General features: G+C 43.7%; 15 non-coding genes across 15 annotated transcripts; all 15 read right to left on the bottom strand.

Annotated features, from left to right (window-relative positions):
• Positions 1-16: 16 nt before the first annotated feature.
• TRNAI-AAU (transfer RNA isoleucine (anticodon AAU)) lies at positions 17-90 on the bottom strand. The gene has a single exon. It is a non-coding gene; the product is annotated as a tRNA-Ile (tRNA).
• Positions 91-3,328: 3,238 nt separating this feature from the next.
• On the bottom strand, positions 3,329-3,402 carry TRNAI-AAU (transfer RNA isoleucine (anticodon AAU)). The gene has a single exon. It is a non-coding gene; the product is annotated as a tRNA-Ile (tRNA).
• A 1,546-nt stretch (positions 3,403-4,948) lies between these two features.
• TRNAI-AAU (transfer RNA isoleucine (anticodon AAU)) lies at positions 4,949-5,022 on the bottom strand. The gene has a single exon. It is a non-coding gene; the product is annotated as a tRNA-Ile (tRNA).
• A 1,560-nt stretch (positions 5,023-6,582) lies between these two features.
• TRNAI-AAU (transfer RNA isoleucine (anticodon AAU)) lies at positions 6,583-6,656 on the bottom strand. Its single transcript has one exon. It is a non-coding gene; the product is annotated as a tRNA-Ile (tRNA).
• Positions 6,657-8,242: 1,586 nt separating this feature from the next.
• Positions 8,243-8,316, bottom strand: TRNAI-AAU (transfer RNA isoleucine (anticodon AAU)). Its single transcript has one exon. It is a non-coding gene; the product is annotated as a tRNA-Ile (tRNA).
• A 1,602-nt stretch (positions 8,317-9,918) lies between these two features.
• Positions 9,919-9,992, bottom strand: TRNAI-AAU (transfer RNA isoleucine (anticodon AAU)). The gene has a single exon. It is a non-coding gene; the product is annotated as a tRNA-Ile (tRNA).
• Positions 9,993-11,586: 1,594 nt separating this feature from the next.
• On the bottom strand, positions 11,587-11,660 carry TRNAI-AAU (transfer RNA isoleucine (anticodon AAU)). The gene has a single exon. It is a non-coding gene; the product is annotated as a tRNA-Ile (tRNA).
• A 1,578-nt stretch (positions 11,661-13,238) lies between these two features.
• On the bottom strand, positions 13,239-13,312 carry TRNAI-AAU (transfer RNA isoleucine (anticodon AAU)). Its single transcript has one exon. It is a non-coding gene; the product is annotated as a tRNA-Ile (tRNA).
• Positions 13,313-14,866: 1,554 nt separating this feature from the next.
• Positions 14,867-14,940, bottom strand: TRNAI-AAU (transfer RNA isoleucine (anticodon AAU)). The gene has a single exon. It is a non-coding gene; the product is annotated as a tRNA-Ile (tRNA).
• Positions 14,941-16,428: 1,488 nt separating this feature from the next.
• TRNAI-AAU (transfer RNA isoleucine (anticodon AAU)) lies at positions 16,429-16,502 on the bottom strand. The gene has a single exon. It is a non-coding gene; the product is annotated as a tRNA-Ile (tRNA).
• Positions 16,503-18,080: 1,578 nt separating this feature from the next.
• TRNAI-AAU (transfer RNA isoleucine (anticodon AAU)) lies at positions 18,081-18,154 on the bottom strand. Its single transcript has one exon. It is a non-coding gene; the product is annotated as a tRNA-Ile (tRNA).
• A 1,578-nt stretch (positions 18,155-19,732) lies between these two features.
• TRNAI-AAU (transfer RNA isoleucine (anticodon AAU)) lies at positions 19,733-19,806 on the bottom strand. Its single transcript has one exon. It is a non-coding gene; the product is annotated as a tRNA-Ile (tRNA).
• Positions 19,807-21,408: 1,602 nt separating this feature from the next.
• Positions 21,409-21,482, bottom strand: TRNAI-AAU (transfer RNA isoleucine (anticodon AAU)). The gene has a single exon. It is a non-coding gene; the product is annotated as a tRNA-Ile (tRNA).
• Positions 21,483-23,052: 1,570 nt separating this feature from the next.
• TRNAI-AAU (transfer RNA isoleucine (anticodon AAU)) lies at positions 23,053-23,126 on the bottom strand. The gene has a single exon. It is a non-coding gene; the product is annotated as a tRNA-Ile (tRNA).
• Positions 23,127-24,694: 1,568 nt separating this feature from the next.
• TRNAI-AAU (transfer RNA isoleucine (anticodon AAU)) lies at positions 24,695-24,768 on the bottom strand. The gene has a single exon. It is a non-coding gene; the product is annotated as a tRNA-Ile (tRNA).
• Between the last annotated feature and the right edge of the window lie 736 nt (positions 24,769-25,504).

The raw sequence follows: 25,504 nt of genomic DNA on the forward strand, positions 1-25,504 counted from the left end.
AATACGTGTAAAACTTTGGCCAGTACGGGGATCGAACCCGCGACCTTGGCGTTATTAGCACCACGCTCTAACCATCTGAGCTAACCGGCCATATTGGTTGGGTCACTGTGATTCGTTTTTTTCCCCCATTCCTTCCTAGGGTGCAGAGTGTTTTGGTCTGCAATCATACCACTTTTTGCCTTGATACTGTACATATGCTGAATAGTGTTTAGAATCCAGACATGTCAACTGTCTCTGATTTGGAGTCAGTGTCACTGATTTTTTGTGTATTTGGTCTCCAAGAAATGTAGCTGTTAACACAGAGAATAGTGTGTTTTCCCTGTGTTCATAGATAGGTTTTTGGCATACAGTTGCGTCATACAGTATGTAAGAACAGTTTCTTACCTAGGAAGGCAAATTTTAGACTTACGCCCCTTCACATATGGCGGATATTTGGAGGCAAATAAATGATGTACAGTAATACAACATATATATACAGTATAGATCTCATATTAAAATATGCACCATGTAACTCCCCTGAAATTCTTTTTCATTCAAATGTCATTGTAGGATACAGAAGCCCAATACAGTCTGTGCCTGGGCATATCTATTTCTAAGTGCATCTCTCTGTCTGTGTCTCTATCTATCTTTCTGTCTCTTACAGGACAGCCAGTCTGTGTGATGATCATGATGATGATGTCACAATTCCCAATGTGTCCGTGGATACGTTGTGACAACATCACACAGGCTAGCTCACAGGTCTAGAGCTTTAGTATACAGTAGACCTGTTCAGCCATGGAGGCAGAGAGGCAGAGAGGCAGAGAGGCAGAGAGGCAGAGAGGCAGAGAGGCAGAGAGGCAGAGAGGCAGAGAGGCAGAGAGGCAGAGAGGCAGAGAGGCAGAGAGGCAGAGAGGCAGAGAGGCAGAGAGGCAGAGAGGCAGAGAGGCAGAGAGGCAGAGAGGCAGAGACATCAGTTTGTCCCTCCCATGCAAATTAAATTCCTTGAGAGCAGAGAGACAGCAGCAGCCTGTTGATAGGACAGGATTTGGAATGGTTGTGACTCTTTTTTGATCTCTCAACTTCCCTCCCACTGTCTCAGGTGCAGCCAGCGTTAAAGTGAGAGAGGAAATGGATGCGGAGGTGAACTGTTTCTGTCTCTCTTCCTGGTGAATGGGGCGGATTGAGAAAGAAAACGTGCCAGCAGATAGTTTTTATTTTTAGCCCAGAAGGATTGCAGCCAATAGGGGGCGACGTGCTGTCTGCTTGCCATGACTACATGACTACATGAGTTCATAAGTACTACATGCAGGTGGTATCTTTTCCATCCTTACAATTCAGGGGTTCTCAATCGTTAGCATTACTCACGTCACTTCAGTGATAATTACTGTTTGCGCTAGCTGCTTTTTTATTCTATGCTCTCTTCTTTATTCTATGCTCTGTTCATCCGCATATTTACATTGCATATACTGTAGTACCAAGGTGATATATACTGTACCATTTGTTAAAAAAAAAATGGAGTGGCACAGAAAGAAATCACTCTTTTTGCACACTTACAACAGGATGGATGTTGTCCCCCTCTTTTTGCGTCTATACAAAGTGCATCAACAATCCTTCCGAAAGGAATAATCCTTCAAACTAACTCGTCAGGGGTCTATAAAGAGAGACATATGTCAAATACATGTAAAACTTTGGCCAGTACGGGGATCGAACCCACGACCTTGGCGTTATTAGCACCACGCTCTAACCATCTGAGCTAACCGGCCATATTGGTTGGGTCACTGTGATTCGTTTTTTTCCCCCATTCCTTCCTAGGGTGCAGAGTGTTTTGGTCTGCAATCATACCACTTTTTGCCTTGATACTGTACATATGCTGAATAGTGTTTAGAATCCAGACATGTCAACTGTCTCTGATTTGGAGTCAGTGTCACTGATTTTTTGTGTATTTGGTCTCCAAGAAATGTAGCTGTTAACACAGAGAATAGTGTGTTTTCCCTGTGTTCATAGATAGGTTTTTGGCATACAGTTGCGTCATACAGTATGTAAGAACAGTTTCTTACCTAAGAAGGCAAATTTTAGACTTACACCCCTTCACATATGGCGGATATTTGGAGGCAAATAAATGATGTACAGTAATACAACATATATATACAGTATAGATCTCATATTAAAATATGCACCATGTAACTCCACTGAAATTCTTTTTCATTCAAATGTCATTGTAGGATACAGAAGCCCAATGCAGTCTGTGCCTTGGCATATCTATTTCTAAGTGCATCTCTCTGTCTGTGTCTCTATCTATCTTTCTGTCTCTTACAGGACAGCCAGTCTGTGTGATGATCATGATGATGATGTCACAATTCCCAATGTGTCCGTGGATACGTTGTGACAACATCACACAGGCTAGCTCACAGGTCTAGAGCTTTAGTATACAGTAGACCTGTTCAGCCATGGAGGCAGAGAGGCAGAGAGGCAGAGAGGCAGAGAGGCAGAGAGGCAGAGAGGCAGAGAGGCAGAGAGGCAGAGAGGCAGAGAGGCAGAGAGGCAGAGAGGCAGAGAGGCAGAGAGGCAGAGAGGCAGAGAGGCAGAGAGGCAGAGAGGCAGAGAGGCAGAGAGGCAGAGAGGCAGAGACATCAGTTTGTCCCTCCCATGCAAATTAAATTCCTTGAGAGCAGAGAGACAGCAGCAGCCTGTTGATAGGACAGGATTTGGAATGGTTGTGACTCTTTTTTGATCTCTCAACTTCCCTCCCACTGTCTCAGGTGCAGCCAGCGTTAAAGTGAGAGAGGAAATGGATGCGGAGGTGAACTGTTTCTGTCTCTCTTCCTGGTGAATGGGGCGGATTGAGAAAGAAAACGTGCCAGCAGATAGTTTTTATTTTTAGCCCAGAAGGATTGCAGCCAATAGGGGGCGACGTGCTGTCTGCTTGCCATGACTACATGACTACATGAGTTCATAAGTACTACATGCAGGTGGTATCTTTTCCATCCTTACAATTCAGGGGTTCTCAATCGTTAGCATTACTCACGTCACTTCAGTGATAATTACTGTTTGCGCTAGCTGCTTCTTTATTCTATGCTCTCTTCTTTATTCTATGCTCTGTTCATCCGCATATTTACATTGCATATACTGTAGTACCAAGGTGATATATACTGTACCATTTGTTAAAAAAAAAATGGAGTGGCACAGAAAGAAATCACTCTTTTTGCACACTTACAACAGATTGGATGTTGTCCCCCTCTTTTTGCGTCTATACAAAGTGCATCAACAATCCTTCCGAAAGGAATAATCCTTCAAACTAACTCGTCAGGGGTCTATAAAGAGAGACATATGTCAAATACGTGTAAAACTTTGGCCAGTACGGGGATCGAACCCGCGACCTTGGCGTTATTAGCACCACGCTCTAACCATCTGAGCTAACCGGCCATATTGGTTGGGTCACTGTGATTCGTTTTTTTCCCCCATTCCTTCCTAGGGTGCAGAGTGTTTTGGTCTGCAATCATACCACTTTTTGCCTTGATACTGTACATATGCTGAATAGTGTTTAGAATCCAGACATGTCAACTGTCTCTGATTTGGAGTCAGTGTCACTGATTTTTTGTGTATTTGGTCTCCAAGAAATGTAGCTGTTAACACAGAGAATAGTGTGTTTTCCCTGTGTTCATAGATAGGTTTTTGGCATACAGTTGCGTCATACAGTATGTAAGAACAGTTTCTTACATAGGAAGGCAAATTTTAGACTTACGCCCCTTCACATATGGCGGATATTTGGAGGCAAATAAATGATGTACAGTAATACAACATATATATACAGTATAGATCTCATATTAAAATATGCACCATGTAACTCCCCTGAAATTCTTTTTCATTCAAATGTCATTGTAGGATACAGAAGCCCAATGCAGTCTGTGCCTGGGCATATCTATTTCTAAGTGCATCTCTCCGTCTGTGTCTCTATCTATCTTTCTGTCTCTTACAGGACAGCCAGTCTGTGTGATGATCATCATGATGATGTCACAATTCCCAATGTGTCCGTGGATACGTTGTGACAACATCACACAGGCTAGCTCACAGGTCTAGAGCTTTAGTATACAGTAGACCTGTTCAGCCATGGAGGCAGAGAGGCAGAGAGGCAGAGAGGCAGAGAGGCAGAGAGGCAGAGAGGCAGAGAGGCAGAGAGGCAGAGAGGCAGAGAGGCAGAGAGGCAGAGAGGCAGAGAGGCAGAGAGGCAGAGAGGCAGAGAGGCAGAGACATCAGTTTGTCCCTCCCATGCAAATTAAATTCCTTGAGAGCAGAGAGACAGCAGCAGCCTGTTGATAGGACAGGATTTGGAATGGTTGTGACTCTTTTTTGATCTCTCAACTTCCCTCCCACTGTCTCAGGTGCAGCCAGCGTTAAAGTGAGAGAGGAAATGGATGCGGAGGTGAACTGTTTCTGTCTCTCTTCCTGGTGAATGGGGCGGATTGAGAAAGAAAACGTGCCAGCAGATAGTTTTTATTTTTAGCCCAGAAGGATTGCAGCCAATAGGGGGCGACGTGCTGTCTGCTTGCCATGACTACATGACTACATGAGTTCATAAGTACTACATGCAGGTGGTATCTTTTCCATCCTTACAATTCAGGGGTTCTCAATCGTTAGCATTACTCACGTCACTTCAGTGATAATTACTGTTTGCGCTAGCTGCTTCTTTATTCTATGCTCTCTTCTTTATTCTATGCTCTGTTCATCCGCATATTTACATTGCATATACTGTAGTACCAAGGTGATATATACTGTACCATTTGTTAAAAAAAAAATGGAGTGGCACAGAAAGAAATCACTCTTTTTGCACACTTACAACAGGATGGATGTTGTCCCCCTCTTTTTGCGTCTATACAAAGTGCATCAACAATCCTTCCGAAAGGAATAATCCTTCAAACTAACTCGTCAGGGGTCTATAAAGAGAGACATATGTCAAATACGTGTAAAACTTTGGCCAGTACGGGGATCGAACCCGCGACCTTGGCGTTATTAGCACCACGCTCTAACCATCTGAGCTAACCGGCCATATTGGTTGGGTCACTGTGATTCGTTTTTTTCCCCCATTCCTTCCTAGGGTGCAGAGTGTTTTGGTCTGCAATCATACCACTTTTTGCCTTGATACTGTACATATGCTGAATAGTGTTTAGAATCCAGACATGTCAACTGTCTCTGATTTGGAGTCAGTGTCACTGATTTTTTGTGTATTTGGTCTCCAAGAAATGTAGCTGTTAACACAGAGAATAGTGTGTTTTCCCTGTGTTCATAGATAGGTTTTTGGCATACAGTTGCGTCATACAGTATGTAAGAACAGTTTCTTACCTAGGAAGGCAAATTTTAGACTTACGCCCCTTCACATATGGCGGATATTTGGAGGCAAATAAATGATGTACAGTAATACAACATATATATACAGTATAGATCTCATATTAAAATATGCACCATGTAACTCCCCTGAAATTCTTTTTCATTCAAATGTCATTGTAGGATACAGAAGCCCAATGCAGTCTGTGCCTGGGCATATCTATTTCTAAGTGCATCTCTCCGTCTGTGTCTCTATCTATCTTTCTGTCTCTTACAGGACAGCCAGTCTGTGTGATGATCATGATGATGATGTCACAATTCCCAATGTGTCCGTGGATACGTTGTGACAACATCACACAGGCTAGCTCACAGGTCTAGAGCTTTAGTATACAGTAGACCTGTTCAGCCATGGAGGCAGAGGCAGAGAGGCAGAGAGGCAGAGAGGCAGAGAGGCAGAGAGGCAGAGAGGCAGAGAGGCAGAGAGGCAGAGAGGCAGAGAGGCAGAGAGGCAGAGAGGCAGAGAGGCAGAGAGGCAGAGAGGCAGAGAGGCAGAGAGGCAGAGACATCAGTTTGTCCCTCCCATGCAAATTAAATTCCTTGAGAGCAGAGAGACAGCAGCAGCCTGTTGATAGGACAGGATTTGGAATGGTTGTGACTCTTTTTTGATCTCTCAACTTCCCTCCCACTGTCTCAGGTGCAGCCAGCGTTAAAGTGAGAGAGGAAATGGATGCGGAGGTGAACTGTTTCTGTCTCTCTTCCTGGTGAATGGGGCGGATTGAGAAAGAAAACGTGCCAGCAGATAGTTTTTATTTTTAGCCCAGAAGGATTGCAGCCAATAGGGGGCGACGTGCTGTCTGCTTGCCATGACTACATGACTACATGAGTTCATAAGTACTACATGCAGGTGGTATCTTTTCCATCCTTACAATTCAGGGGTTCTCAATCGTTAGCATTACTCACGTCACTTCAGTGATAATTACTGTTTGCGCTAGCTGCTTCTTTATTCTATGCTCTCTTCTTTATTCTATGCTCTGTTCATCCGCATATTTACATTGCATATACTGTAGTACCAAGGTGATATATACTGTACCATTTGTTAAAAAAAAAATGGAGTGGCACAGAAAGAAATCACTCTTTTTGCACACTTACAACAGATTGGATGTTGTCCCCCTCTTTTTGCGTCTATACAAAGTGCATCAACAATCCTTCCGAAAGGAATAATCCTTCAAACTAACTCGTCAGGGGTCTATAAAGAGAGACATATGTCAAATACGTGTAAAACTTTGGCCAGTACGGGGATCGAACCCGCGACCTTGGCGTTATTAGCACCACGCTCTAACCATCTGAGCTAACCGGCCATATTGGTTGGGTCACTGTGATTCGTTTTTTTCCCCCATTCCTTCCTAGGGTGCAGAGTGTTTTGGTCTGCAATCATACCACTTTTTGCCTTGATACTGTACATATGCTGAATAGTGTTTAGAATCCAGACATGTCAACTGTCTCTGATTTGGAGTCAGTGTCACTGATTTTTTGTGTATTTGGTCTCCAAGAAATGTAGCTGTTAACACAGAGAATAGTGTGTTTTCCCTGTGTTCATAGATAGGTTTTTGGCATACAGTTGCGTCATACAGTATGTAAGAACAGTTTCTTACATAGGAAGGCAAATTTTAGACTTACGCCCCTTCACATATGGCGGATATTTGGAGGCAAATAAATGATGTACAGTAATACAACATATATATACAGTATAGATCTCATATTAAAATATGCACCATGTAACTCCCCTGAAATTCTTTTTCATTCAAATGTCATTGTAGGATACAGAAGCCCAATGCAGTCTGTGCCTGGGCATATCTATTTCTAAGTGCATCTCTCCGTCTGTGTCTCTATCTATCTTTCTGTCTCTTACAGGACAGCCAGTCTGTGTGATGATCATGATGATGATGTCACAATTCCCAATGTGTCCGTGGATACGTTGTGACAACATCACACAGGCTAGCTCACAGGTCTAGAGCTTTAGTATACAGTAGACCTGTTCAGCCATGGAGGCAGAGAGGCAGAGAGGCAGAGAGGCAGAGAGGCAGAGAGGCAGAGAGGCAGAGAGGCAGAGAGGCAGAGAGGCAGAGAGGCAGAGAGGCAGAGAGGCAGAGAGGCAGAGAGGCAGAGAGGCAGAGAGGCAGAGAGGCAGAGAGGCAGAGAGGCAGAGAGGCAGAGAGGCAGAGACATCAGTTTGTCCCTCCCATGCAAATTAAATTCCTTGAGAGCAGAGAGACAGCAGCAGCCTGTTGATAGGACAGGATTTGGAATGGTTGTGACTCTTTTTTGATCTCTCAACTTCCCTCCCACTGTCTCAGGTGCAGCCAGCGTTAAAGTGAGAGAGGAAATGGATGCGGAGGTGAACTGTTTCTGTCTCTCTTCCTGGTGAATGGGGCGGATTGAGAAAGAAAACGTGCCAGCAGATAGTTTTTATTTTTAGCCCAGAAGGATTGCAGCCAATAGGGGGCGACGTGCTGTCTGCTTGCCATGACTACATGACTACATGAGTTCATAAGTACTACATGCAGGTGGTATCTTTTCCATCCTTACAATTCAGGGGTTCTCAATCGTTAGCATTACTCACGTCACTTCAGTGATAATTACTGTTTGCGCTAGCTGCTTCTTTATTCTATGCTCTCTTCTTTATTCTATGCTCTGTTCATCCGCATATTTACATTGCATATACTGTAGTACCAAGGTGATATATACTGTACCATTTGTTAAAAAAAAAATGGAGTGGCACAGAAAGAAATCACTCTTTTTGCACACTTACAACAGATTGGATGTTGTCCCCCTCTTTTTGCGTCTATACAAAGTGCATCAACAATCCTTCCGAAAGGAATAATCCTTCAAACTAACTCGTCAGGGGTCTATAAAGAGAGACATATGTCAAATACGTGTAAAACTTTGGCCAGTACGGGGATCGAACCCGCGACCTTGGCGTTATTAGCACCACGCTCTAACCATCTGAGCTAACCGGCCATATTGGTTGGGTCACTGTGATTCGTTTTTTTCCCCCATTCCTTCCTAGGGTGCAGAGTGTTTTGGTCTGCAATCATACCACTTTTTGCCTTGATACTGTACATATGCTGAATAGTGTTTAGAATCCAGACATGTCAACTGTCTCTGATTTGGAGTCAGTGTCACTGATTTTTTGTGTATTTGGTCTCCAAGAAATGTAGCTGTTAACACAGAGAATAGTGTGTTTTCCCTGTGTTCATAGATAGGTTTTTGGCATACAGTTGCGTCATACAGTATGTAAGAACAGTTTCTTACATAGGAAGGCAAATTTTAGACTTACGCCCCTTCACATATGGCGGATATTTGGAGGCAAATAAATGATGTACAGTAATACAACATATATATACAGTATAGATCTCATATTAAAATATGCACCATGTAACTCCCCTGAAATTCTTTTTCATTCAAATGTCATTGTAGGATACAGAAGCCCAATGCAGTCTGTGCCTGGGCATATCTATTTCTAAGTGCATCTCTCCGTCTGTGTCTCTATCTATCTTTCTGTCTCTTACAGGACAGCCAGTCTGTGTGATGATCATGATGATGATGTCACAATTCCCAATGTGTCCGTGGATACGTTGTGACAACATCACACAGGCTAGCTCACAGGTCTAGAGCTTTAGTATACAGTAGACCTGTTCAGCCATGGAGGCAGAGAGGCAGAGAGGCAGAGAGGCAGAGAGGCAGAGAGGCAGAGAGGCAGAGAGGCAGAGAGGCAGAGAGGCAGAGAGGCAGAGAGGCAGAGAGGCAGAGAGGCAGAGAGGCAGAGAGGCAGAGAGGCAGAGAGGCAGAGAGGCAGAGAGGCAGAGAGGCAGAGAGGCAGAGAGGCAGAGAGGCAGAGACATCAGTTTGTCCCTCCCATGCAAATTAAATTCCTTGAGAGCAGAGAGACAGCAGCAGCCTGTTGATAGGACAGGATTTGGAATGGTTGTGACTCTTTTTTGATCTCTCAACTTCCCTCCCACTGTCTCAGGTGCAGCCAGCGTTAAAGTGAGAGAGGAAATGGATGCGGAGGTGAACTGTTTCTGTCTCTCTTCCTGGTGAATGGGGCGGATTGAGAAAGAAAACGTGCCAGCAGATAGTTTTTATTTTTAGCCCAGAAGGATTGCAGCCAATAGGGGGCGACGTGCTGTCTGCTTGCCATGACTACATGACTACATGAGTTCATAAGTACTACATGCAGGTGGTATCTTTTCCATCCTTACAATTCAGGGGTTCTCAATCGTTAGCATTACTCACGTCACTTCAGTGATAATTACTGTTTGCGCTAGCTGCTTCTTTATTCTATGCTCTCTTCTTTATTCTATGCTCTGTTCATCCGCATATTTACATTGCATATACTGTAGTACCAAGGTGATATATACTGTACCATTTGTTAAAAAAAAAATGGAGTGGCACAGAAAGAAATCACTCTTTTTGCACACTTACAACAGATTGGATGTTGTCCCCCTCTTTTTGCGTCTATACAAAGTGCATCAACAATCCTTCCGAAAGGAATAATCCTTCAAACTAACTCGTCAGGGGTCTATAAAGAGAGACATATGTCAAATACGTGTAAAACTTTGGCCAGTACGGGGATCGAACCCGCGACCTTGGCGTTATTAGCACCACGCTCTAACCATCTGAGCTAACCGGCCATATTGGTTGGGTCACTGTGATTCGTTTTTTTCCCCCATTCCTTCCTAGGGTGCAGAGTGTTTTGGTCTGCAATCATACCACTTTTTGCCTTGATACTGTACATATGCTGAATAGTGTTTAGAATCCAGACATGTCAACTGTCTCTGATTTGGAGTCAGTGTCACTGATTTTTTGTGTATTTGGTCTCCAAGAAATGTAGCTGTTAACACAGAGAATAGTGTGTTTTCCCTGTGTTCATAGATAGGTTTTTGGCATACAGTTGCGTCATACAGTATGTAAGAACAGTTTCTTACATAGGAAGGCAAATTTTAGACTTACGCCCCTTCACATATGGCGGATATTTGGAGGCAAATAAATGATGTACAGTAATACAACATATATATACAGTATAGATCTCATATTAAAATATGCACCATGTAACTCCCCTGAAATTCTTTTTCATTCAAATGTCATTGTAGGATACAGAAGCCCAATGCAGTCTGTGCCTGGGCATATCTATTTCTAAGTGCATCTCTCCGTCTGTGTCTCTATCTATCTTTCTGTCTCTTACAGGACAGCCAGTCTGTGTGATGATCATGATGATGATGTCACAATTCCCAATGTGTCCGTGGATACGTTGTGACAACATCACACAGGCTAGCTCACAGGTCTAGAGCTTTAGTATACAGTAGACCTGTTCAGCCATGGAGGCAGAGAGGCAGAGAGGCAGAGAGGCAGAGAGGCAGAGAGGCAGAGAGGCAGAGAGGCAGAGAGGCAGAGAGGCAGAGAGGCAGAGAGGCAGAGAGGCAGAGAGGCAGAGAGGCAGAGAGGCAGAGAGGCAGAGAGGCAGAGAGGCAGAGAGGCAGAGAGGCAGAGAGGCAGAGAGGCAGAGACATCAGTTTGTCCCTCCCATGCAAATTAAATTCCTTGAGAGCAGAGAGACAGCAGCAGCCTGTTGATAGGACAGGATTTGGAATGGTTGTGACTCTTTTTTGATCTCTCAACTTCCCTCCCACTGTCTCAGGTGCAGCCAGCGTTAAAGTGAGAGAGGAAATGGATGCGGAGGTGAACTGTTTCTGTCTCTCTTCCTGGTGAATGGGGCGGATTGAGAAAGAAAACGTGCCAGCAGATAGTTTTTATTTTTAGCCCAGAAGGATTGCAGCCAATAGGGGGCGACGTGCTGTCTGCTTGCCATGACTACATGACTACATGAGTTCATAAGTACTACATGCAGGTGGTATCTTTTCCATCCTTACAATTCAGGGGTTCTCAATCGTTAGCATTACTCACGTCACTTCAGTGATAATTACTGTTTGCGCTAGCTGCTTCTTTATTCTATGCTCTCTTCTTTATTCTATGCTCTGTTCATCCGCATATTTACATTGCATATACTGTAGTACCAAGGTGATATATACTGTACCATTTGTTAAAAAAAAAATGGAGTGGCACAGAAAGAAATCACTCTTTTTGCACACTTACAACAGATTGGATGTTGTCCCCCTCTTTTTGCGTCTATACAAAGTGCATCAACAATCCTTCCGAAAGGAATAATCCTTCAAACTAACTCGTCAGGGGTCTATAAAGAGAGACATATGTCAAATACGTGTAAAACTTTGGCCAGTACGGGGATCGAACCCGCGACCTTGGCGTTATTAGCACCACGCTCTAACCATCTGAGCTAACCGGCCATATTGGTTGGGTCACTGTGATTCGTTTTTTTCCCCCATTCCTTCCTAGGGTGCAGAGTGTTTTGGTCTGCAATCATACCACTTTTTGCCTTGATACTGTACATATGCTGAATAGTGTTTAGAATCCAGACATGTCAACTGTCTCTGATTTGGAGTCAGTGTCACTGATTTTTTGTGTATTTGGTCTCCAAGAAATGTAGCTGTTAACACAGAGAATAGTGTGTTTTCCCTGTGTTCATAGATAGGTTTTTGGCATACAGTTGCGTCATACAGTATGTAAGAACAGTTTCTTACATAGGAAGGCAAATTTTAGACTTACGCCCCTTCACATATGGCGGATATTTGGAGGCAAATAAATGATGTACAGTAATACAACATATATATACAGTATAGATCTCATATTAAAATATGCACCATGTAACTCCCCTGAAATTCTTTTTCATTCAAATGTCATTGTAGGATACAGAAGCCCAATGCAGTCTGTGCCTGGGCATATCTATTTCTAAGTGCATCTCTCCGTCTGTGTCTCTATCTATCTTTCTGTCTCTTACAGGACAGCCAGTCTGTGTGATGATCATGATGATGATGTCACAATTCCCAATGTGTCCGTGGATACGTTGTGACAACATCACACAGGCTAGCTCACAGGTCTAGAGCTTTAGTATACAGTAGACCTGTTCAGCCATGGAGGCAGAGAGGCAGAGAGGCAGAGAGGCAGAGAGGCAGAGAGGCAGAGAGGCAGAGAGGCAGAGAGGCAGAGAGGCAGAGAGGCAGAGAGGCAGAGAGGCAGAGAGGCAGAGAGGCAGAGAGGCAGAGAGGCAGAGAGGCAGAGAGGCAGAGAGGCAGAGAGGCAGAGACATCAGTTTGTCCCTCCCATGCAAATTAAATTCCTTGAGAGCAGAGAGACAGCAGCAGCCTGTTGATAGGACAGGATTTGGAATGGTTGTGACTCTTTTTTGATCTCTCAACTTCCCTCCCACTGTCTCAGGTGCAGCCAGCGTTAAAGTGAGAGAGGAAATGGATGCGGAGGTGAACTGTTTCTGTCTCTCTTCCTGGTGAATGGGGCGGATTGAGAAAGAAAACGTGCCAGCAGATAGTTTTTATTTTTAGCCCAGAAGGATTGCAGCCAATAGGGGGCGACGTGCTGTCTGCTTGCCATGACTACATGACTACATGAGTTCATAAGTACTACATGCAGGTGGTATCTTTTCCATCCTTACAATTCAGGGGTTCTCAATCGTTAGCATTACTCACGTCACTTCAGTGATAATTACTGTTTGCGCTAGCTGCTTCTTTATTCTATGCTCTCTTCTTTATTCTATGCTCTGTTCATCCGCATATTTACATTGCATATACTGTAGTACCAAGGTGATATATACTGTACCATTTGTTAAAAAAAAAATGGAGTGGCACAGAAAGAAATCACTCTTTTTGCACACTTACAACAGATTGGATGTTGTCCCCCTCTTTTTGCGTCTATACAAAGTGCATCAACAATCCTTCCGAAAGGAATAATCCTTCAAACTAACTCGTCAGGGGTCTATAAAGAGAGACATATGTCAAATACGTGTAAAACTTTGGCCAGTACGGGGATCGAACCCGCGACCTTGGCGTTATTAGCACCACGCTCTAACCATCTGAGCTAACCGGCCATATTGGTTGGGTCACTGTGATTCGTTTTTTTCCCCCATTCCTTCCTAGGGTGCAGAGTGTTTTGGTCTGCAATCATACCACTTTTTGCCTTGATACTGTACATATGCTGAATAGTGTTTAGAATCCAGACATGTCAACTGTCTCTGATTTGGAGTCAGTGTCACTGATTTTTTGTGTATTTGGTCTCCAAGAAATGTAGCTGTTAACACAGAGAATAGTGTGTTTTCCCTGTGTTCATAGATAGGTTTTTGGCATACAGTTGCGTCATACAGTATGTAAGAACAGTTTCTTACATAGGAAGGCAAATTTTAGACTTACGCCCCTTCACATATGGCGGATATTTGGAGGCAAATAAATGATGTACAGTAATACAACATATATATACAGTATAGATCTCATATTAAAATATGCACCATGTAACTCCCCTGAAATTCTTTTTCATTCAAATGTCATTGTAGGATACAGAAGCCCAATGCAGTCTGTGCCTGGGCATATCTATTTCTAAGTGCATCTCTCCGTCTGTGTCTCTATCTATCTTTCTGTCTCTTACAGGACAGCCAGTCTGTGTGATGATCATGATGATGATGTCACAATTCCCAATGTGTCCGTGGATACGTTGTGACAACATCACACAGGCTAGCTCACAGGTCTAGAGCTTTAGTATACAGTAGACCTGTTCAGCCATGGAGGCAGAGAGGCAGAGAGGCAGAGAGGCAGAGAGGCAGAGAGGCAGAGAGGCAGAGAGGCAGAGAGGCAGAGAGGCAGAGAGGCAGAGAGGCAGAGAGGCAGAGAGGCAGAGAGGCAGAGAGGCAGAGAGGCAGAGAGGCAGAGACATCAGTTTGTCCCTCCCATGCAAATTAAATTCCTTGAGAGCAGAGAGACAGCAGCAGCCTGTTGATAGGACAGGATTTGGAATGGTTGTGACTCTTTTTTGATCTCTCAACTTCCCTCCCACTGTCTCAGGTGCAGCCAGCGTTAAAGTGAGAGAGGAAATGGATGCGGAGGTGAACTGTTTCTGTCTCTCTTCCTGGTGAATGGGGCGGATTGAGAAAGAAAACGTGCCAGCAGATAGTTTTTATTTTTAGCCCAGAAGGATTGCAGCCAATAGGGGGCGACGTGCTGTCTGCTTGCCATGACTACATGACTACATGAGTTCATAAGTACTACATGCAGGTGGTATCTTTTCCATCCTTACAATTCAGGGGTTCTCAATCGTTAGCATTACTCACGTCACTTCAGTGATAATTACTGTTTGCGCTAGCTGCTTCTTTATTCTATGCTCTCTTCTTTATTCTATGCTCTGTTCATCCGCATATTTACATTGCATATACTGTAGTACCAAGGTGATATATACTGTACCATTTGTTAAAAAAAAAATGGAGTGGCACAGAAAGAAATCACTCTTTTTGCACACTTACAACAGGATGGATGTTGTCCCCCTCTTTTTGCGTCTATACAAAGTGCATCAACAATCCTTCCGAAAGGAATAATCCTTCAAACTAACTCGTCAGGGGTCTATAAAGAGAGACATATGTCAAATACGTGTAAAACTTTGGCCAGTACGGGGATCGAACCCGCGACCTTGGCGTTATTAGCACCACGCTCTAACCATCTGAGCTAACCGGCCATATTGGTTGGGTCACTGTGATTCGTTTTTTTCCCCCATTCCTTCCTAGGGTGCAGAGTGTTTTGGTCTGCAATCATACCACTTTTTGCCTTGATACTGTACATATGCTGAATAGTGTTTAGAATCCAGACATGTCAACTGTCTCTGATTTGGAGTCAGTGTCACTGATTTTTTGTGTATTTGGTCTCCAAGAAATGTAGCTGTTAACACAGAGAATAGTGTGTTTTCCCTGTGTTCATAGATAGGTTTTTGGCATACAGTTGCGTCATACAGTATGTAAGAACAGTTTCTTACCTAGGAAGGCAAATTTTAGACTTACGCCCCTTCACATATGGCGGATATTTGGAGGCAAATAAATGATGTACAGTAATACAACATATATATACAGTATAGATCTCATATTAAAATATGCACCATGTAACTCCCCTGAAATTCTTTTTCATTCAAATGTCATTGTAGGATACAGAAGCCCAATGCAGTCTGTGCCTGGGCATATCTATTTCTAAGTGCATCTCTCCGTCTGTGTCTCTATCTATCTTTCTGTCTCTTACAGGACAGCCAGTCTGTGTGATGATCATGATGATGATGTCACAATTCCCAATGTGTCCGTGGATACGTTGTGACAACATCACACAGGCTAGCTCACAGGTCTAGAGCTTTAGTATACAGTAGACCTGTTCAGCCATGGAGGCAGAGGCAGAGAGGCAGAGAGGCAGAGAGGCAGAGAGGCAGAGAGGCAGAGAGGCAGAGAGGCAGAGAGGCAGAGACATCAGTTTGTCCCTCCCATGCAAATTAAATTCCTTGAGAGCAGAGAGACAGCAGCAGCCTGTTGATAGGACAGGATTTGGAATGGTTGTGACTCTTTTTTGATCTCTCAACTTCCCTCCCACTGTCTCAGGTGCAGCCAGCGTTAAAGTGAGAGAGGAAATGGATGCGGAGGTGAACTGTTTCTGTCTCTCTTCCTGGTGAATGGGGCGGATTGAGAAAGAAAACGTGCCAGCAGATAGTTTTTATTTTTAGCCCAGAAGGATTGCAGCCAATAGGGGGCGACGTGCTGTCTGCTTGCCATGACTACATGACTACATGAGTTCATAAGTACTACATGCAGGTGGTATCTTTTCCATCCTTACAATTCAGGGGTTCTCAATCGTTAGCATTACTCACGTCACTTCAGTGATAATTACTGTTTGCGCTAGCTGCTTCTTTATTCTATGCTCTCTTCTTTATTCTATGCTCTGTTCATCCGCATATTTACATTGCATATACTGTAGTACCAAGGTGATATATACTGTACCATTTGTTAAAATAAAAATGGAGTGGCACAGAAAGAAATCACTCTTTTTGCACACTTACAACAGGATGGATGTTGTCCCCCTCTTTTTGCGTCTATACAAAGTGCATCAACAATCCTTCCGAAAGGAATAATCCTTCAAACTAACTCGTCAGGGGTCTATAAAGAGAGACATATGTCAAATACGTGTAAAACTTTGGCCAGTACGGGGATCGAACCCGCGACCTTGGCGTTATTAGCACCACGCTCTAACCATCTGAGCTAACCGGCCATATTGGTTGGGTCACTGTGATTCGTTTTTTTCCCCCATTCCTTCCTAGGGTGCAGAGTGTTTTGGTCTGCAATCATACCACTTTTTGCCTTGATACTGTACATATGCTGAATAGTGTTTAGAATCCAGACATGTCAACTGTCTCTGATTTGGAGTCAGTGTCACTGATTTTTTGTGTATTTGGTCTCCAAGAAATGTAGCTGTTAACACAGAGAATAGTGTGTTTTCCCTGTGTTCATAGATAGGTTTTTGGCATACAGTTGCGTCATACAGTATGTAAGAACAGTTTCTTACATAGGAAGGCAAATTTTAGACTTACGCCCCTTCACATATGGCGGATATTTGGAGGCAAATAAATGATGTACAGTAATACAACATATATATACAGTATAGATCTCATATTAAAATATGCACCATGTAACTCCCCTGAAATTCTTTTTCATTCAAATGTCATTGTAGGATACAGAAGCCCAATGCAGTCTGTGCCTGGGCATATCTATTTCTAAGTGCATCTCTCCGTCTGTGTCTCTATCTATCTTTCTGTCTCTTACAGGACAGCCAGTCTGTGTGATGATCATGATGATGATGTCACAATTCCCAATGTGTCCGTGGATACGTTGTGACAACATCACACAGGCTAGCTCACAGGTCTAGAGCTTTAGTATACAGTAGACCTGTTCAGCCATGGAGGCAGAGAGGCAGAGAGGCAGAGAGGCAGAGAGGCAGAGAGGCAGAGAGGCAGAGAGGCAGAGAGGCAGAGAGGCAGAGAGGCAGAGAGGCAGAGAGGCAGAGAGGCAGAGAGGCAGAGAGGCAGAGAGGCAGAGAGGCAGAGAGGCAGAGAGGCAGAGAGGCAGAGACATCAGTTTGTCCCTCCCATGCAAATTAAATTCCTTGAGAGCAGAGAGACAGCAGCAGCCTGTTGATAGGACAGGATTTGGAATGGTTGTGACTCTTTTTTGATCTCTCAACTTCCCTCCCACTGTCTCAGGTGCAGCCAGCGTTAAAGTGAGAGAGGAAATGGATGCGGAGGTGAACTGTTTCTGTCTCTCTTCCTGGTGAATGGGGCGGATTGAGAAAGAAAACGTGCCAGCAGATAGTTTTTATTTTTAGCCCAGAAGGATTGCAGCCAATAGGGGGCGACGTGCTGTCTGCTTGCCATGACTACATGACTACATGAGTTCATAAGTACTACATGCAGGTGGTATCTTTTCCATCCTTACAATTCAGGGGTTCTCAATCGTTAGCATTACTCACGTCACTTCAGTGATAATTACTGTTTGCGCTAGCTGCTTCTTTATTCTATGCTCTCTTCTTTATTCTATGCTCTGTTCATCCGCATATTTACATTGCATATACTGTAGTACCAAGGTGATATATACTGTACCATTTGTTAAAAAAAAAATGGAGTGGCACAGAAAGAAATCACTCTTTTTGCACACTTACAACAGGATGGATGTTGTCCCCCTCTTTTTGCGTCTATACAAAGTGCATCAACAATCCTTCCGAAAGGAATAATCCTTCAAACTAACTCGTCAGGGGTCTATAAAGAGAGACATATGTCAAATACGTGTAAAACTTTGGCCAGTACGGGGATCGAACCCGCGACCTTGGCGTTATTAGCACCACGCTCTAACCATCTGAGCTAACCGGCCATATTGGTTGGGTCACTGTGATTCGTTTTTTTCCCCCATTCCTTCCTAGGGTGCAGAGTGTTTTGGTCTGCAATCATACCACTTTTTGCCTTGATACTGTACATATGCTGAATAGTGTTTAGAATCCAGACATGTCAACTGTCTCTGATTTGGAGTCAGTGTCACTGATTTTTTGTGTATTTGGTCTCCAAGAAATGTAGCTGTTAACACAGAGAATAGTGTGTTTTCCCTGTGTTCATAGATAGGTTTTTGGCATACAGTTGCGTCATACAGTATGTAAGAACAGTTTCTTACCTAGGAAGGCAAATTTTAGACTTACGCCCCTTCACATATGGCGGATATTTGGAGGCAAATAAATGATGTACAGTAATACAACATATATATACAGTATAGATCTCATATTAAAATATGCACCATGTAACTCCCCTGAAATTCTTTTTCATTCAAATGTCATTGTAGGATACAGAAGCCCAATGCAGTCTGTGCCTGGGCATATCTATTTCTAAGTGCATCTCTCCGTCTGTGTCTCTATCTATCTTTCTGTCTCTTACAGGACAGCCAGTCTGTGTGATGATCATGATGATGATGTCACAATTCCCAATGTGTCCGTGGATACGTTGTGACAACATCACACAGGCTAGCTCACAGGTCTAGAGCTTTAGTATACAGTAGACCTGTTCAGCCATGGAGGCAGAGAGGCAGAGAGGCAGAGAGGCAGAGAGGCAGAGAGGCAGAGAGGCAGAGAGGCAGAGAGGCAGAGAGGCAGAGAGGCAGAGAGGCAGAGAGGCAGAGAGGCAGAGAGGCAGAGAGGCAGAGAGGCAGAGAGGCAGAGAGGCAGAGAGGCAGAGAGGCAGAGACATCAGTTTGTCCCTCCCATGCAAATTAAATTCCTTGAGAGCAGAGAGACAGCAGCAGCCTGTTGATAGGACAGGATTTGGAATGGTTGTGACTCTTTTTTGATCTCTCAACTTCCCTCCCACTGTCTCAGGTGCAGCCAGCGTTAAAGTGAGAGAGGAAATGGATGCGGAGGTGAACTGTTTCTGTCTCTCTTCCTGGTGAATGGGGCGGATTGAGAAAGAAAACGTGCCAGCAGATAGTTTTTATTTTTAGCCCAGAAGGATTGCAGCCAATAGGGGGCGACGTGCTGTCTGCTTGCCATGACTACATGACTACATGAGTTCATAAGTACTACATGCAGGTGGTATCTTTTCCATCCTTACAATTCAGGGGTTCTCAATCGTTAGCATTACTCACGTCACTTCAGTGATAATTACTGTTTGCGCTAGCTGCTTCTTTATTCTATGCTCTCTTCTTTATTCTATGCTCTGTTCATCCGCATATTTACATTGCATATACTGTAGTACCAAGGTGATATATACTGTACCATTTGTTAAAAAAAAAATGGAGTGGCACAGAAAGAAATCACTCTTTTTGCACACTTACAACAGATTGGATGTTGTCCCCCTCTTTTTGCGTCTATACAAAGTGCATCAACAATCCTTCCGAAAGGAATAATCCTTCAAACTAACTCGTCAGGGGTCTATAAAGAGAGACATATGTCAAATACGTGTAAAACTTTGGCCAGTACGGGGATCGAACCCGCGACCTTGGCGTTATTAGCACCACGCTCTAACCATCTGAGCTAACCGGCCATATTGGTTGGGTCACTGTGATTCGTTTTTTTCCCCCATTCCTTCCTAGGGTGCAGAGTGTTTTGGTCTGCAATCATACCACTTTTTGCCTTGATACTGTACATATGCTGAATAGTGTTTAGAATCCAGACATGTCAACTGTCTCTGATTTGGAGTCAGTGTCACTGATTTTTTGTGTATTTGGTCTCCAAGAAATGTAGCTGTTAACACAGAGAATAGTGTGTTTTCCCTGTGTTCATAGATAGGTTTTTGGCATACAGTTGCGTCATACAGTATGTAAGAACAGTTTCTTACATAGGAAGGCAAATTTTAGACTTACGCCCCTTCACATATGGCGGATATTTGGAGGCAAATAAATGATGTACAGTAATACAACATATATATACAGTATAGATCTCATATTAAAATATGCACCATGTAACTCCCCTGAAATTCTTTTTCATTCAAATGTCATTGTAGGATACAGAAGCCCAATGCAGTCTGTGCCTGGGCATATCTATTTCTAAGTGCATCTCTCCGTCTGTGTCTCTATCTATCTTTCTGTCTCTTACAGGACAGCCAGTCTGTGTGATGATCATGATGATGATGTCACAATTCCCAATGTGTCCGTGGATACGTTGTGACAACATCACACAGGCTAGCTCACAGGTCTAGAGCTTTAGTATACAGTAGACCTGTTCAGCCATGGAGGCAGAGAGGCAGAGAGGCAGAGAGGCAGAGAGGCAGAGAGGCAGAGAGGCAGAGAGGCAGAGAGGCAGAGAGGCAGAGAGGCAGAGAGGCAGAGAGGCAGAGAGGCAGAGAGGCAGAGAGGCAGAGAGGCAGAGAGGCAGAGAGGCAGAGAGGCAGAGAGGCAGAGAGGCAGAGAGGCAGAGAGGCAGAGACATCAGTTTGTCCCTCCCATGCAAATTAAATTCCTTGAGAGCAGAGAGACAGCAGCAGCCTGTTGATAGGACAGGATTTGGAATGGTTGTGACTCTTTTTTGATCTCTCAACTTCCCTCCCACTGTCTCAGGTGCAGCCAGCGTTAAAGTGAGAGAGGAAATGGATGCGGAGGTGAACTGTTTCTGTCTCTCTTCCTGGTGAATGGGGCGGATTGAGAAAGAAAACGTGCCAGCAGATAGTTTTTATTTTTAGCCCAGAAGGATTGCAGCCAATAGGGGGCGACGTGCTGTCTGCTTGCCATGACTACATGACTACATGAGTTCATAAGTACTACATGCAGGTGGTATCTTTTCCATCCTTACAATTCAGGGGTTCTCAATCGTTAGCATTACTCACGTCACTTCAGTGATAATTACTGTTTGCGCTAGCTGCTTCTTTATTCTATGCTCTCTTCTTTATTCTATGCTCTGTTCATCCGCATATTTACATTGCATATACTGTAGTACCAAGGTGATATATACTGTACCATTTGTTAAAAAAAAAATGGAGTGGCACAGAAAGAAATCACTCTTTTTGCACACTTACAACAGATTGGATGTTGTCCCCCTCTTTTTGCGTCTATACAAAGTGCATCAACAATCCTTCCGAAAGGAATAATCCTTCAAACTAACTCGTCAGGGGTCTATAAAGAGAGACATATGTCAAATACGTGTAAAACTTTGGCCAGTACGGGGATCGAACCCGCGACCTTGGCGTTATTAGCACCACGCTCTAACCATCTGAGCTAACCGGCCATATTGGTTGGGTCACTGTGATTCGTTTTTTTCCCCCATTCCTTCCTAGGGTGCAGAGTGTTTTGGTCTGCAATCATACCACTTTTTGCCTTGATACTGTACATATGCTGAATAGTGTTTAGAATCCAGACATGTCAACTGTCTCTGATTTGGAGTCAGTGTCACTGATTTTTTGTGTATTTGGTCTCCAAGAAATGTAGCTGTTAACACAGAGAATAGTGTGTTTTCCCTGTGTTCATAGATAGGTTTTTGGCATACAGTTGCGTCATACAGTATGTAAGAACAGTTTCTTACATAGGAAGGCAAATTTTAGACTTACGCCCCTTCACATATGGCGGATATTTGGAGGCAAATAAATGATGTACAGTAATACAACATATATATACAGTATAGATCTCATATTAAAATATGCACCATGTAACTCCCCTGAAATTCTTTTTCATTCAAATGTCATTGTAGGATACAGAAGCCCAATGCAGTCTGTGCCTGGGCATATCTATTTCTAAGTGCATCTCTCCGTCTGTGTCTCTATCTATCTTTCTGTCTCTTACAGGACAGCCAGTCTGTGTGATGATCATGATGATGATGTCACAATTCCCAATGTGTCCGTGGATACGTTGTGACAACATCACACAGGCTAGCTCACAGGTCTAGAGCTTTAGTATACAGTAGACCTGTTCAGCCATGGAGGCAGAGAGGCAGAGAGGCAGAGAGGCAGAGAGGCAGAGAGGCAGAGAGGCAGAGAGGCAGAGAGGCAGAGAGGCAGAGAGGCAGAGAGGCAGAGAGGCAGAGAGGCAGAGAGGCAGAGAGGCAGAGAGGCAGAGAGGCAGAGAGGCAGAGAGGCAGAGACATCAGTTTGTCCCTCCCATGCAAATTAAATTCCTTGAGAGCAGAGAGACAGCAGCAGCCTGTTGATAGGACAGGATTTGGAATGGTTGTGACTCTTTTTTGATCTCTCAACTTCCCTCCCACTGTCTCAGGTGCAGCCAGCGTTAAAGTGAGAGAGGAAATGGATGCGGAGGTGAACTGTTTCTGTCTCTCTTCCTGGTGAATGGGGCGGATTGAGAAAGAAAACGTGCCAGCAGATAGTTTTTATTTTTAGCCCAGAAGGATTGCAGCCAATAGGGGGCGACGTGCTGTCTGCTTGCCATGACTACATGACTACATGAGTTCATAAGTACTACATGCAGGTGGTATCTTTTCCATCCTTACAATTCAGGGGTTCTCAATCGTTAGCATTACTCACGTCACTTCAGTGATAATTACTGTTTGCGCTAGCTGCTTCTTTATTCTATGCTCTCTTCTTTATTCTATGCTCTGTTCATCCGCATATTTACATTGCATATACTGTAGTACCAAGGTGATATATACTGTACCATTTGTTAAAAAAAAAATGGAGTGGCACAGAAAGAAATCACTCTTTTTGCACACTTACAACAGGATGGATGTTGTCCCCCTCTTTTTGCGTCTATACAAAGTGCATCAACAATCCTTCCGAAAGGAATAATCCTTCAAACTAACTCGTCAGGGGTCTATAAAGAGAGACATATGTCAAATACGTGTAAAACTTTGGCCAGTACGGGGATCGAACCCGCGACCTTGGCGTTATTAGCACCACGCTCTAACCATCTGAGCTAACCGGCCATATTGGTTGGGTCACTGTGATTCGTTTTTTTCCCCCATTCCTTCCTAGGGTGCAGAGTGTTTTGGTCTGCAATCATACCACTTTTTGCCTTGATACTGTACATATGCTGAATAGTGTTTAGAATCCAGACATGTCAACTGTCTCTGATTTGGAGTCAGTGTCACTGATTTTTTGTGTATTTGGTCTCCAAGAAATGTAGCTGTTAACACAGAGAATAGTGTGTTTTCCCTGTGTTCATAGATAGGTTTTTGGCATACAGTTGCGTCATACAGTATGTAAGAACAGTTTCTTACCTAGGAAGGCAAATTTTAGACTTACGCCCCTTCACATATGGCGGATATTTGGAGGCAAATAAATGATGTACAGTAATACAACATATATATACAGTATAGATCTCATATTAAAATATGCACCATGTAACTCCCCTGAAATTCTTTTTCATTCAAATGTCATTGTAGGATACAGAAGCCCAATGCAGTCTGTGCCTGGGCATATCTATTTCTAAGTGCATCTCTCCGTCTGTGTCTCTATCTATCTTTCTGTCTCTTACAGGACAGCCAGTCTGTGTGATGATCATGATGATGATGTCACAATTCCCAATGTGTCCGTGGATACGTTGTGACAACATCACACAGGCTAGCTCACAGGTCTAGAGCTTTAGTATACAGTAGACCTGTTCAGCCATGGAGGCAGAGGCAGAGAGGCAGAGAGGCAGAGAGGCAGAGAGGCAGAGAGGCAGAGAGGCAGAGAGGCAGAGAGGCAGAGAGGCAGAGAGGCAGAGAGGCAGAGAGGCAGAGAGGCAGAGAGGCAGAGAGGCAGAGAGGCAGAGAGGCAGAGAGGCAGAGACATCAGTTTGTCCCTCCCATGCAAATTAAATTCCTTGAGAGCAGAGAGACAGCAGCAGCCTGTTGATAGGACAGGATTTGGAATGGTTGTGACTCTTTTTTGATCTCTCAACTTCCCTCCCACTGTCTCAGGTGCAGCCAGCGTTAAAGTGAGAGAGGAAATGGATGCGGAGGTGAACTGTTTCTGTCTCTCTTCCTGGTGAATGGGGCGGATTGAGAAAGAAAACGTGCCAGCAGATAGTTTTTATTTTTAGCCCAGAAGGATTGCAGCCAATAGGGGGCGACGTGCTGTCTGCTTGCCATGACTACATGACTACATGAGTTCATAAGTACTACATGCAGGTGGTATCTTTTCCATCCTTACAATTCAGGGGTTCTCAATCGTTAGCATTACTCACGTCACTTCAGTGATAATTACTGTTTGCGCTAGCTGCTTCTTTATTCTATGCTCTCTTCTTTATTCTATGCTCTGTTCATCCGCATATTTACATTGCATATACTGTAGTACCAAGGTGATATATACTGTACCATTTGTTAAAATAAAAATGGAGTGGCACAGAAAGAAATCACTCTTTTTGCACACTTACAACAGGATGGATGTTGTCCCCCTCTTTTTGCGTCTATACAAAGTGCATCAACAATCCTTCCGAAAGGAATAATCCTTCAAACTAACTCGTCAGGGGTCTATAAAGAGAGACATATGTCAAATACGTGTAAAACTTTGGCCAGTACGGGGATCGAACCCGCGACCTTGGCGTTATTAGCACCACGCTCTAACCATCTGAGCTAACCGGCCATATTGGTTGGGTCACTGTGATTCGTTTTTTTCCCCCATTCCTTCCTAGGGTGCAGAGTGTTTTGGTCTGCAATCATACCACTTTTTGCCTTGATACTGTACATATGCTGAATAGTGTTTAGAATCCAGACATGTCAACTGTCTCTGATTTGGAGTCAGTGTCACTGATTTTTTGTGTATTTGGTCTCCAAGAAATGTAGCTGTTAACACAGAGAATAGTGTGTTTTCCCTGTGTTCATAGATAGGTTTTTGGCATACAGTTGCGTCATACAGTATGTAAGAACAGTTTCTTACCTAGGAAGGCAAATTTTAGACTTACGCCCCTTCACATATGGCGGATATTTGGAGGCAAATAAATGATGTACAGTAATACAACATATATATACAGTATAGATCTCATATTAAAATATGCACCATGTAACTCCCCTGAAATTCTTTTTCATTCAAATGTCATTGTAGGATACAGAAGCCCAATGCAGTCTGTGCCTGGGCATATCTATTTCTAAGTGCATCTCTCCGTCTGTGTCTCTATCTATCTTTCTGTCTCTTACAGGACAGCCAGTCTGTGTGATGATCATGATGATGATGTCACAATTCCCAATGTGTCCGTGGATACGTTGTGACAACATCACACAGGCTAGCTCACAGGTCTAGAGCTTTAGTATACAGTAGACCTGTTCAGCCATGGAGGCAGAGAGGCAGAGAGGCAGAGAGGCAGAGAGGCAGAGAGGCAGAG

The sequence above is a fragment of the Ascaphus truei genome, chromosome 12 (genome assembly GCF_040206685.1).
Source record: "Ascaphus truei isolate aAscTru1 chromosome 12, aAscTru1.hap1, whole genome shotgun sequence".
Taxonomy (NCBI): Eukaryota; Metazoa; Chordata; class Amphibia; order Anura; family Ascaphidae; genus Ascaphus; species Ascaphus truei.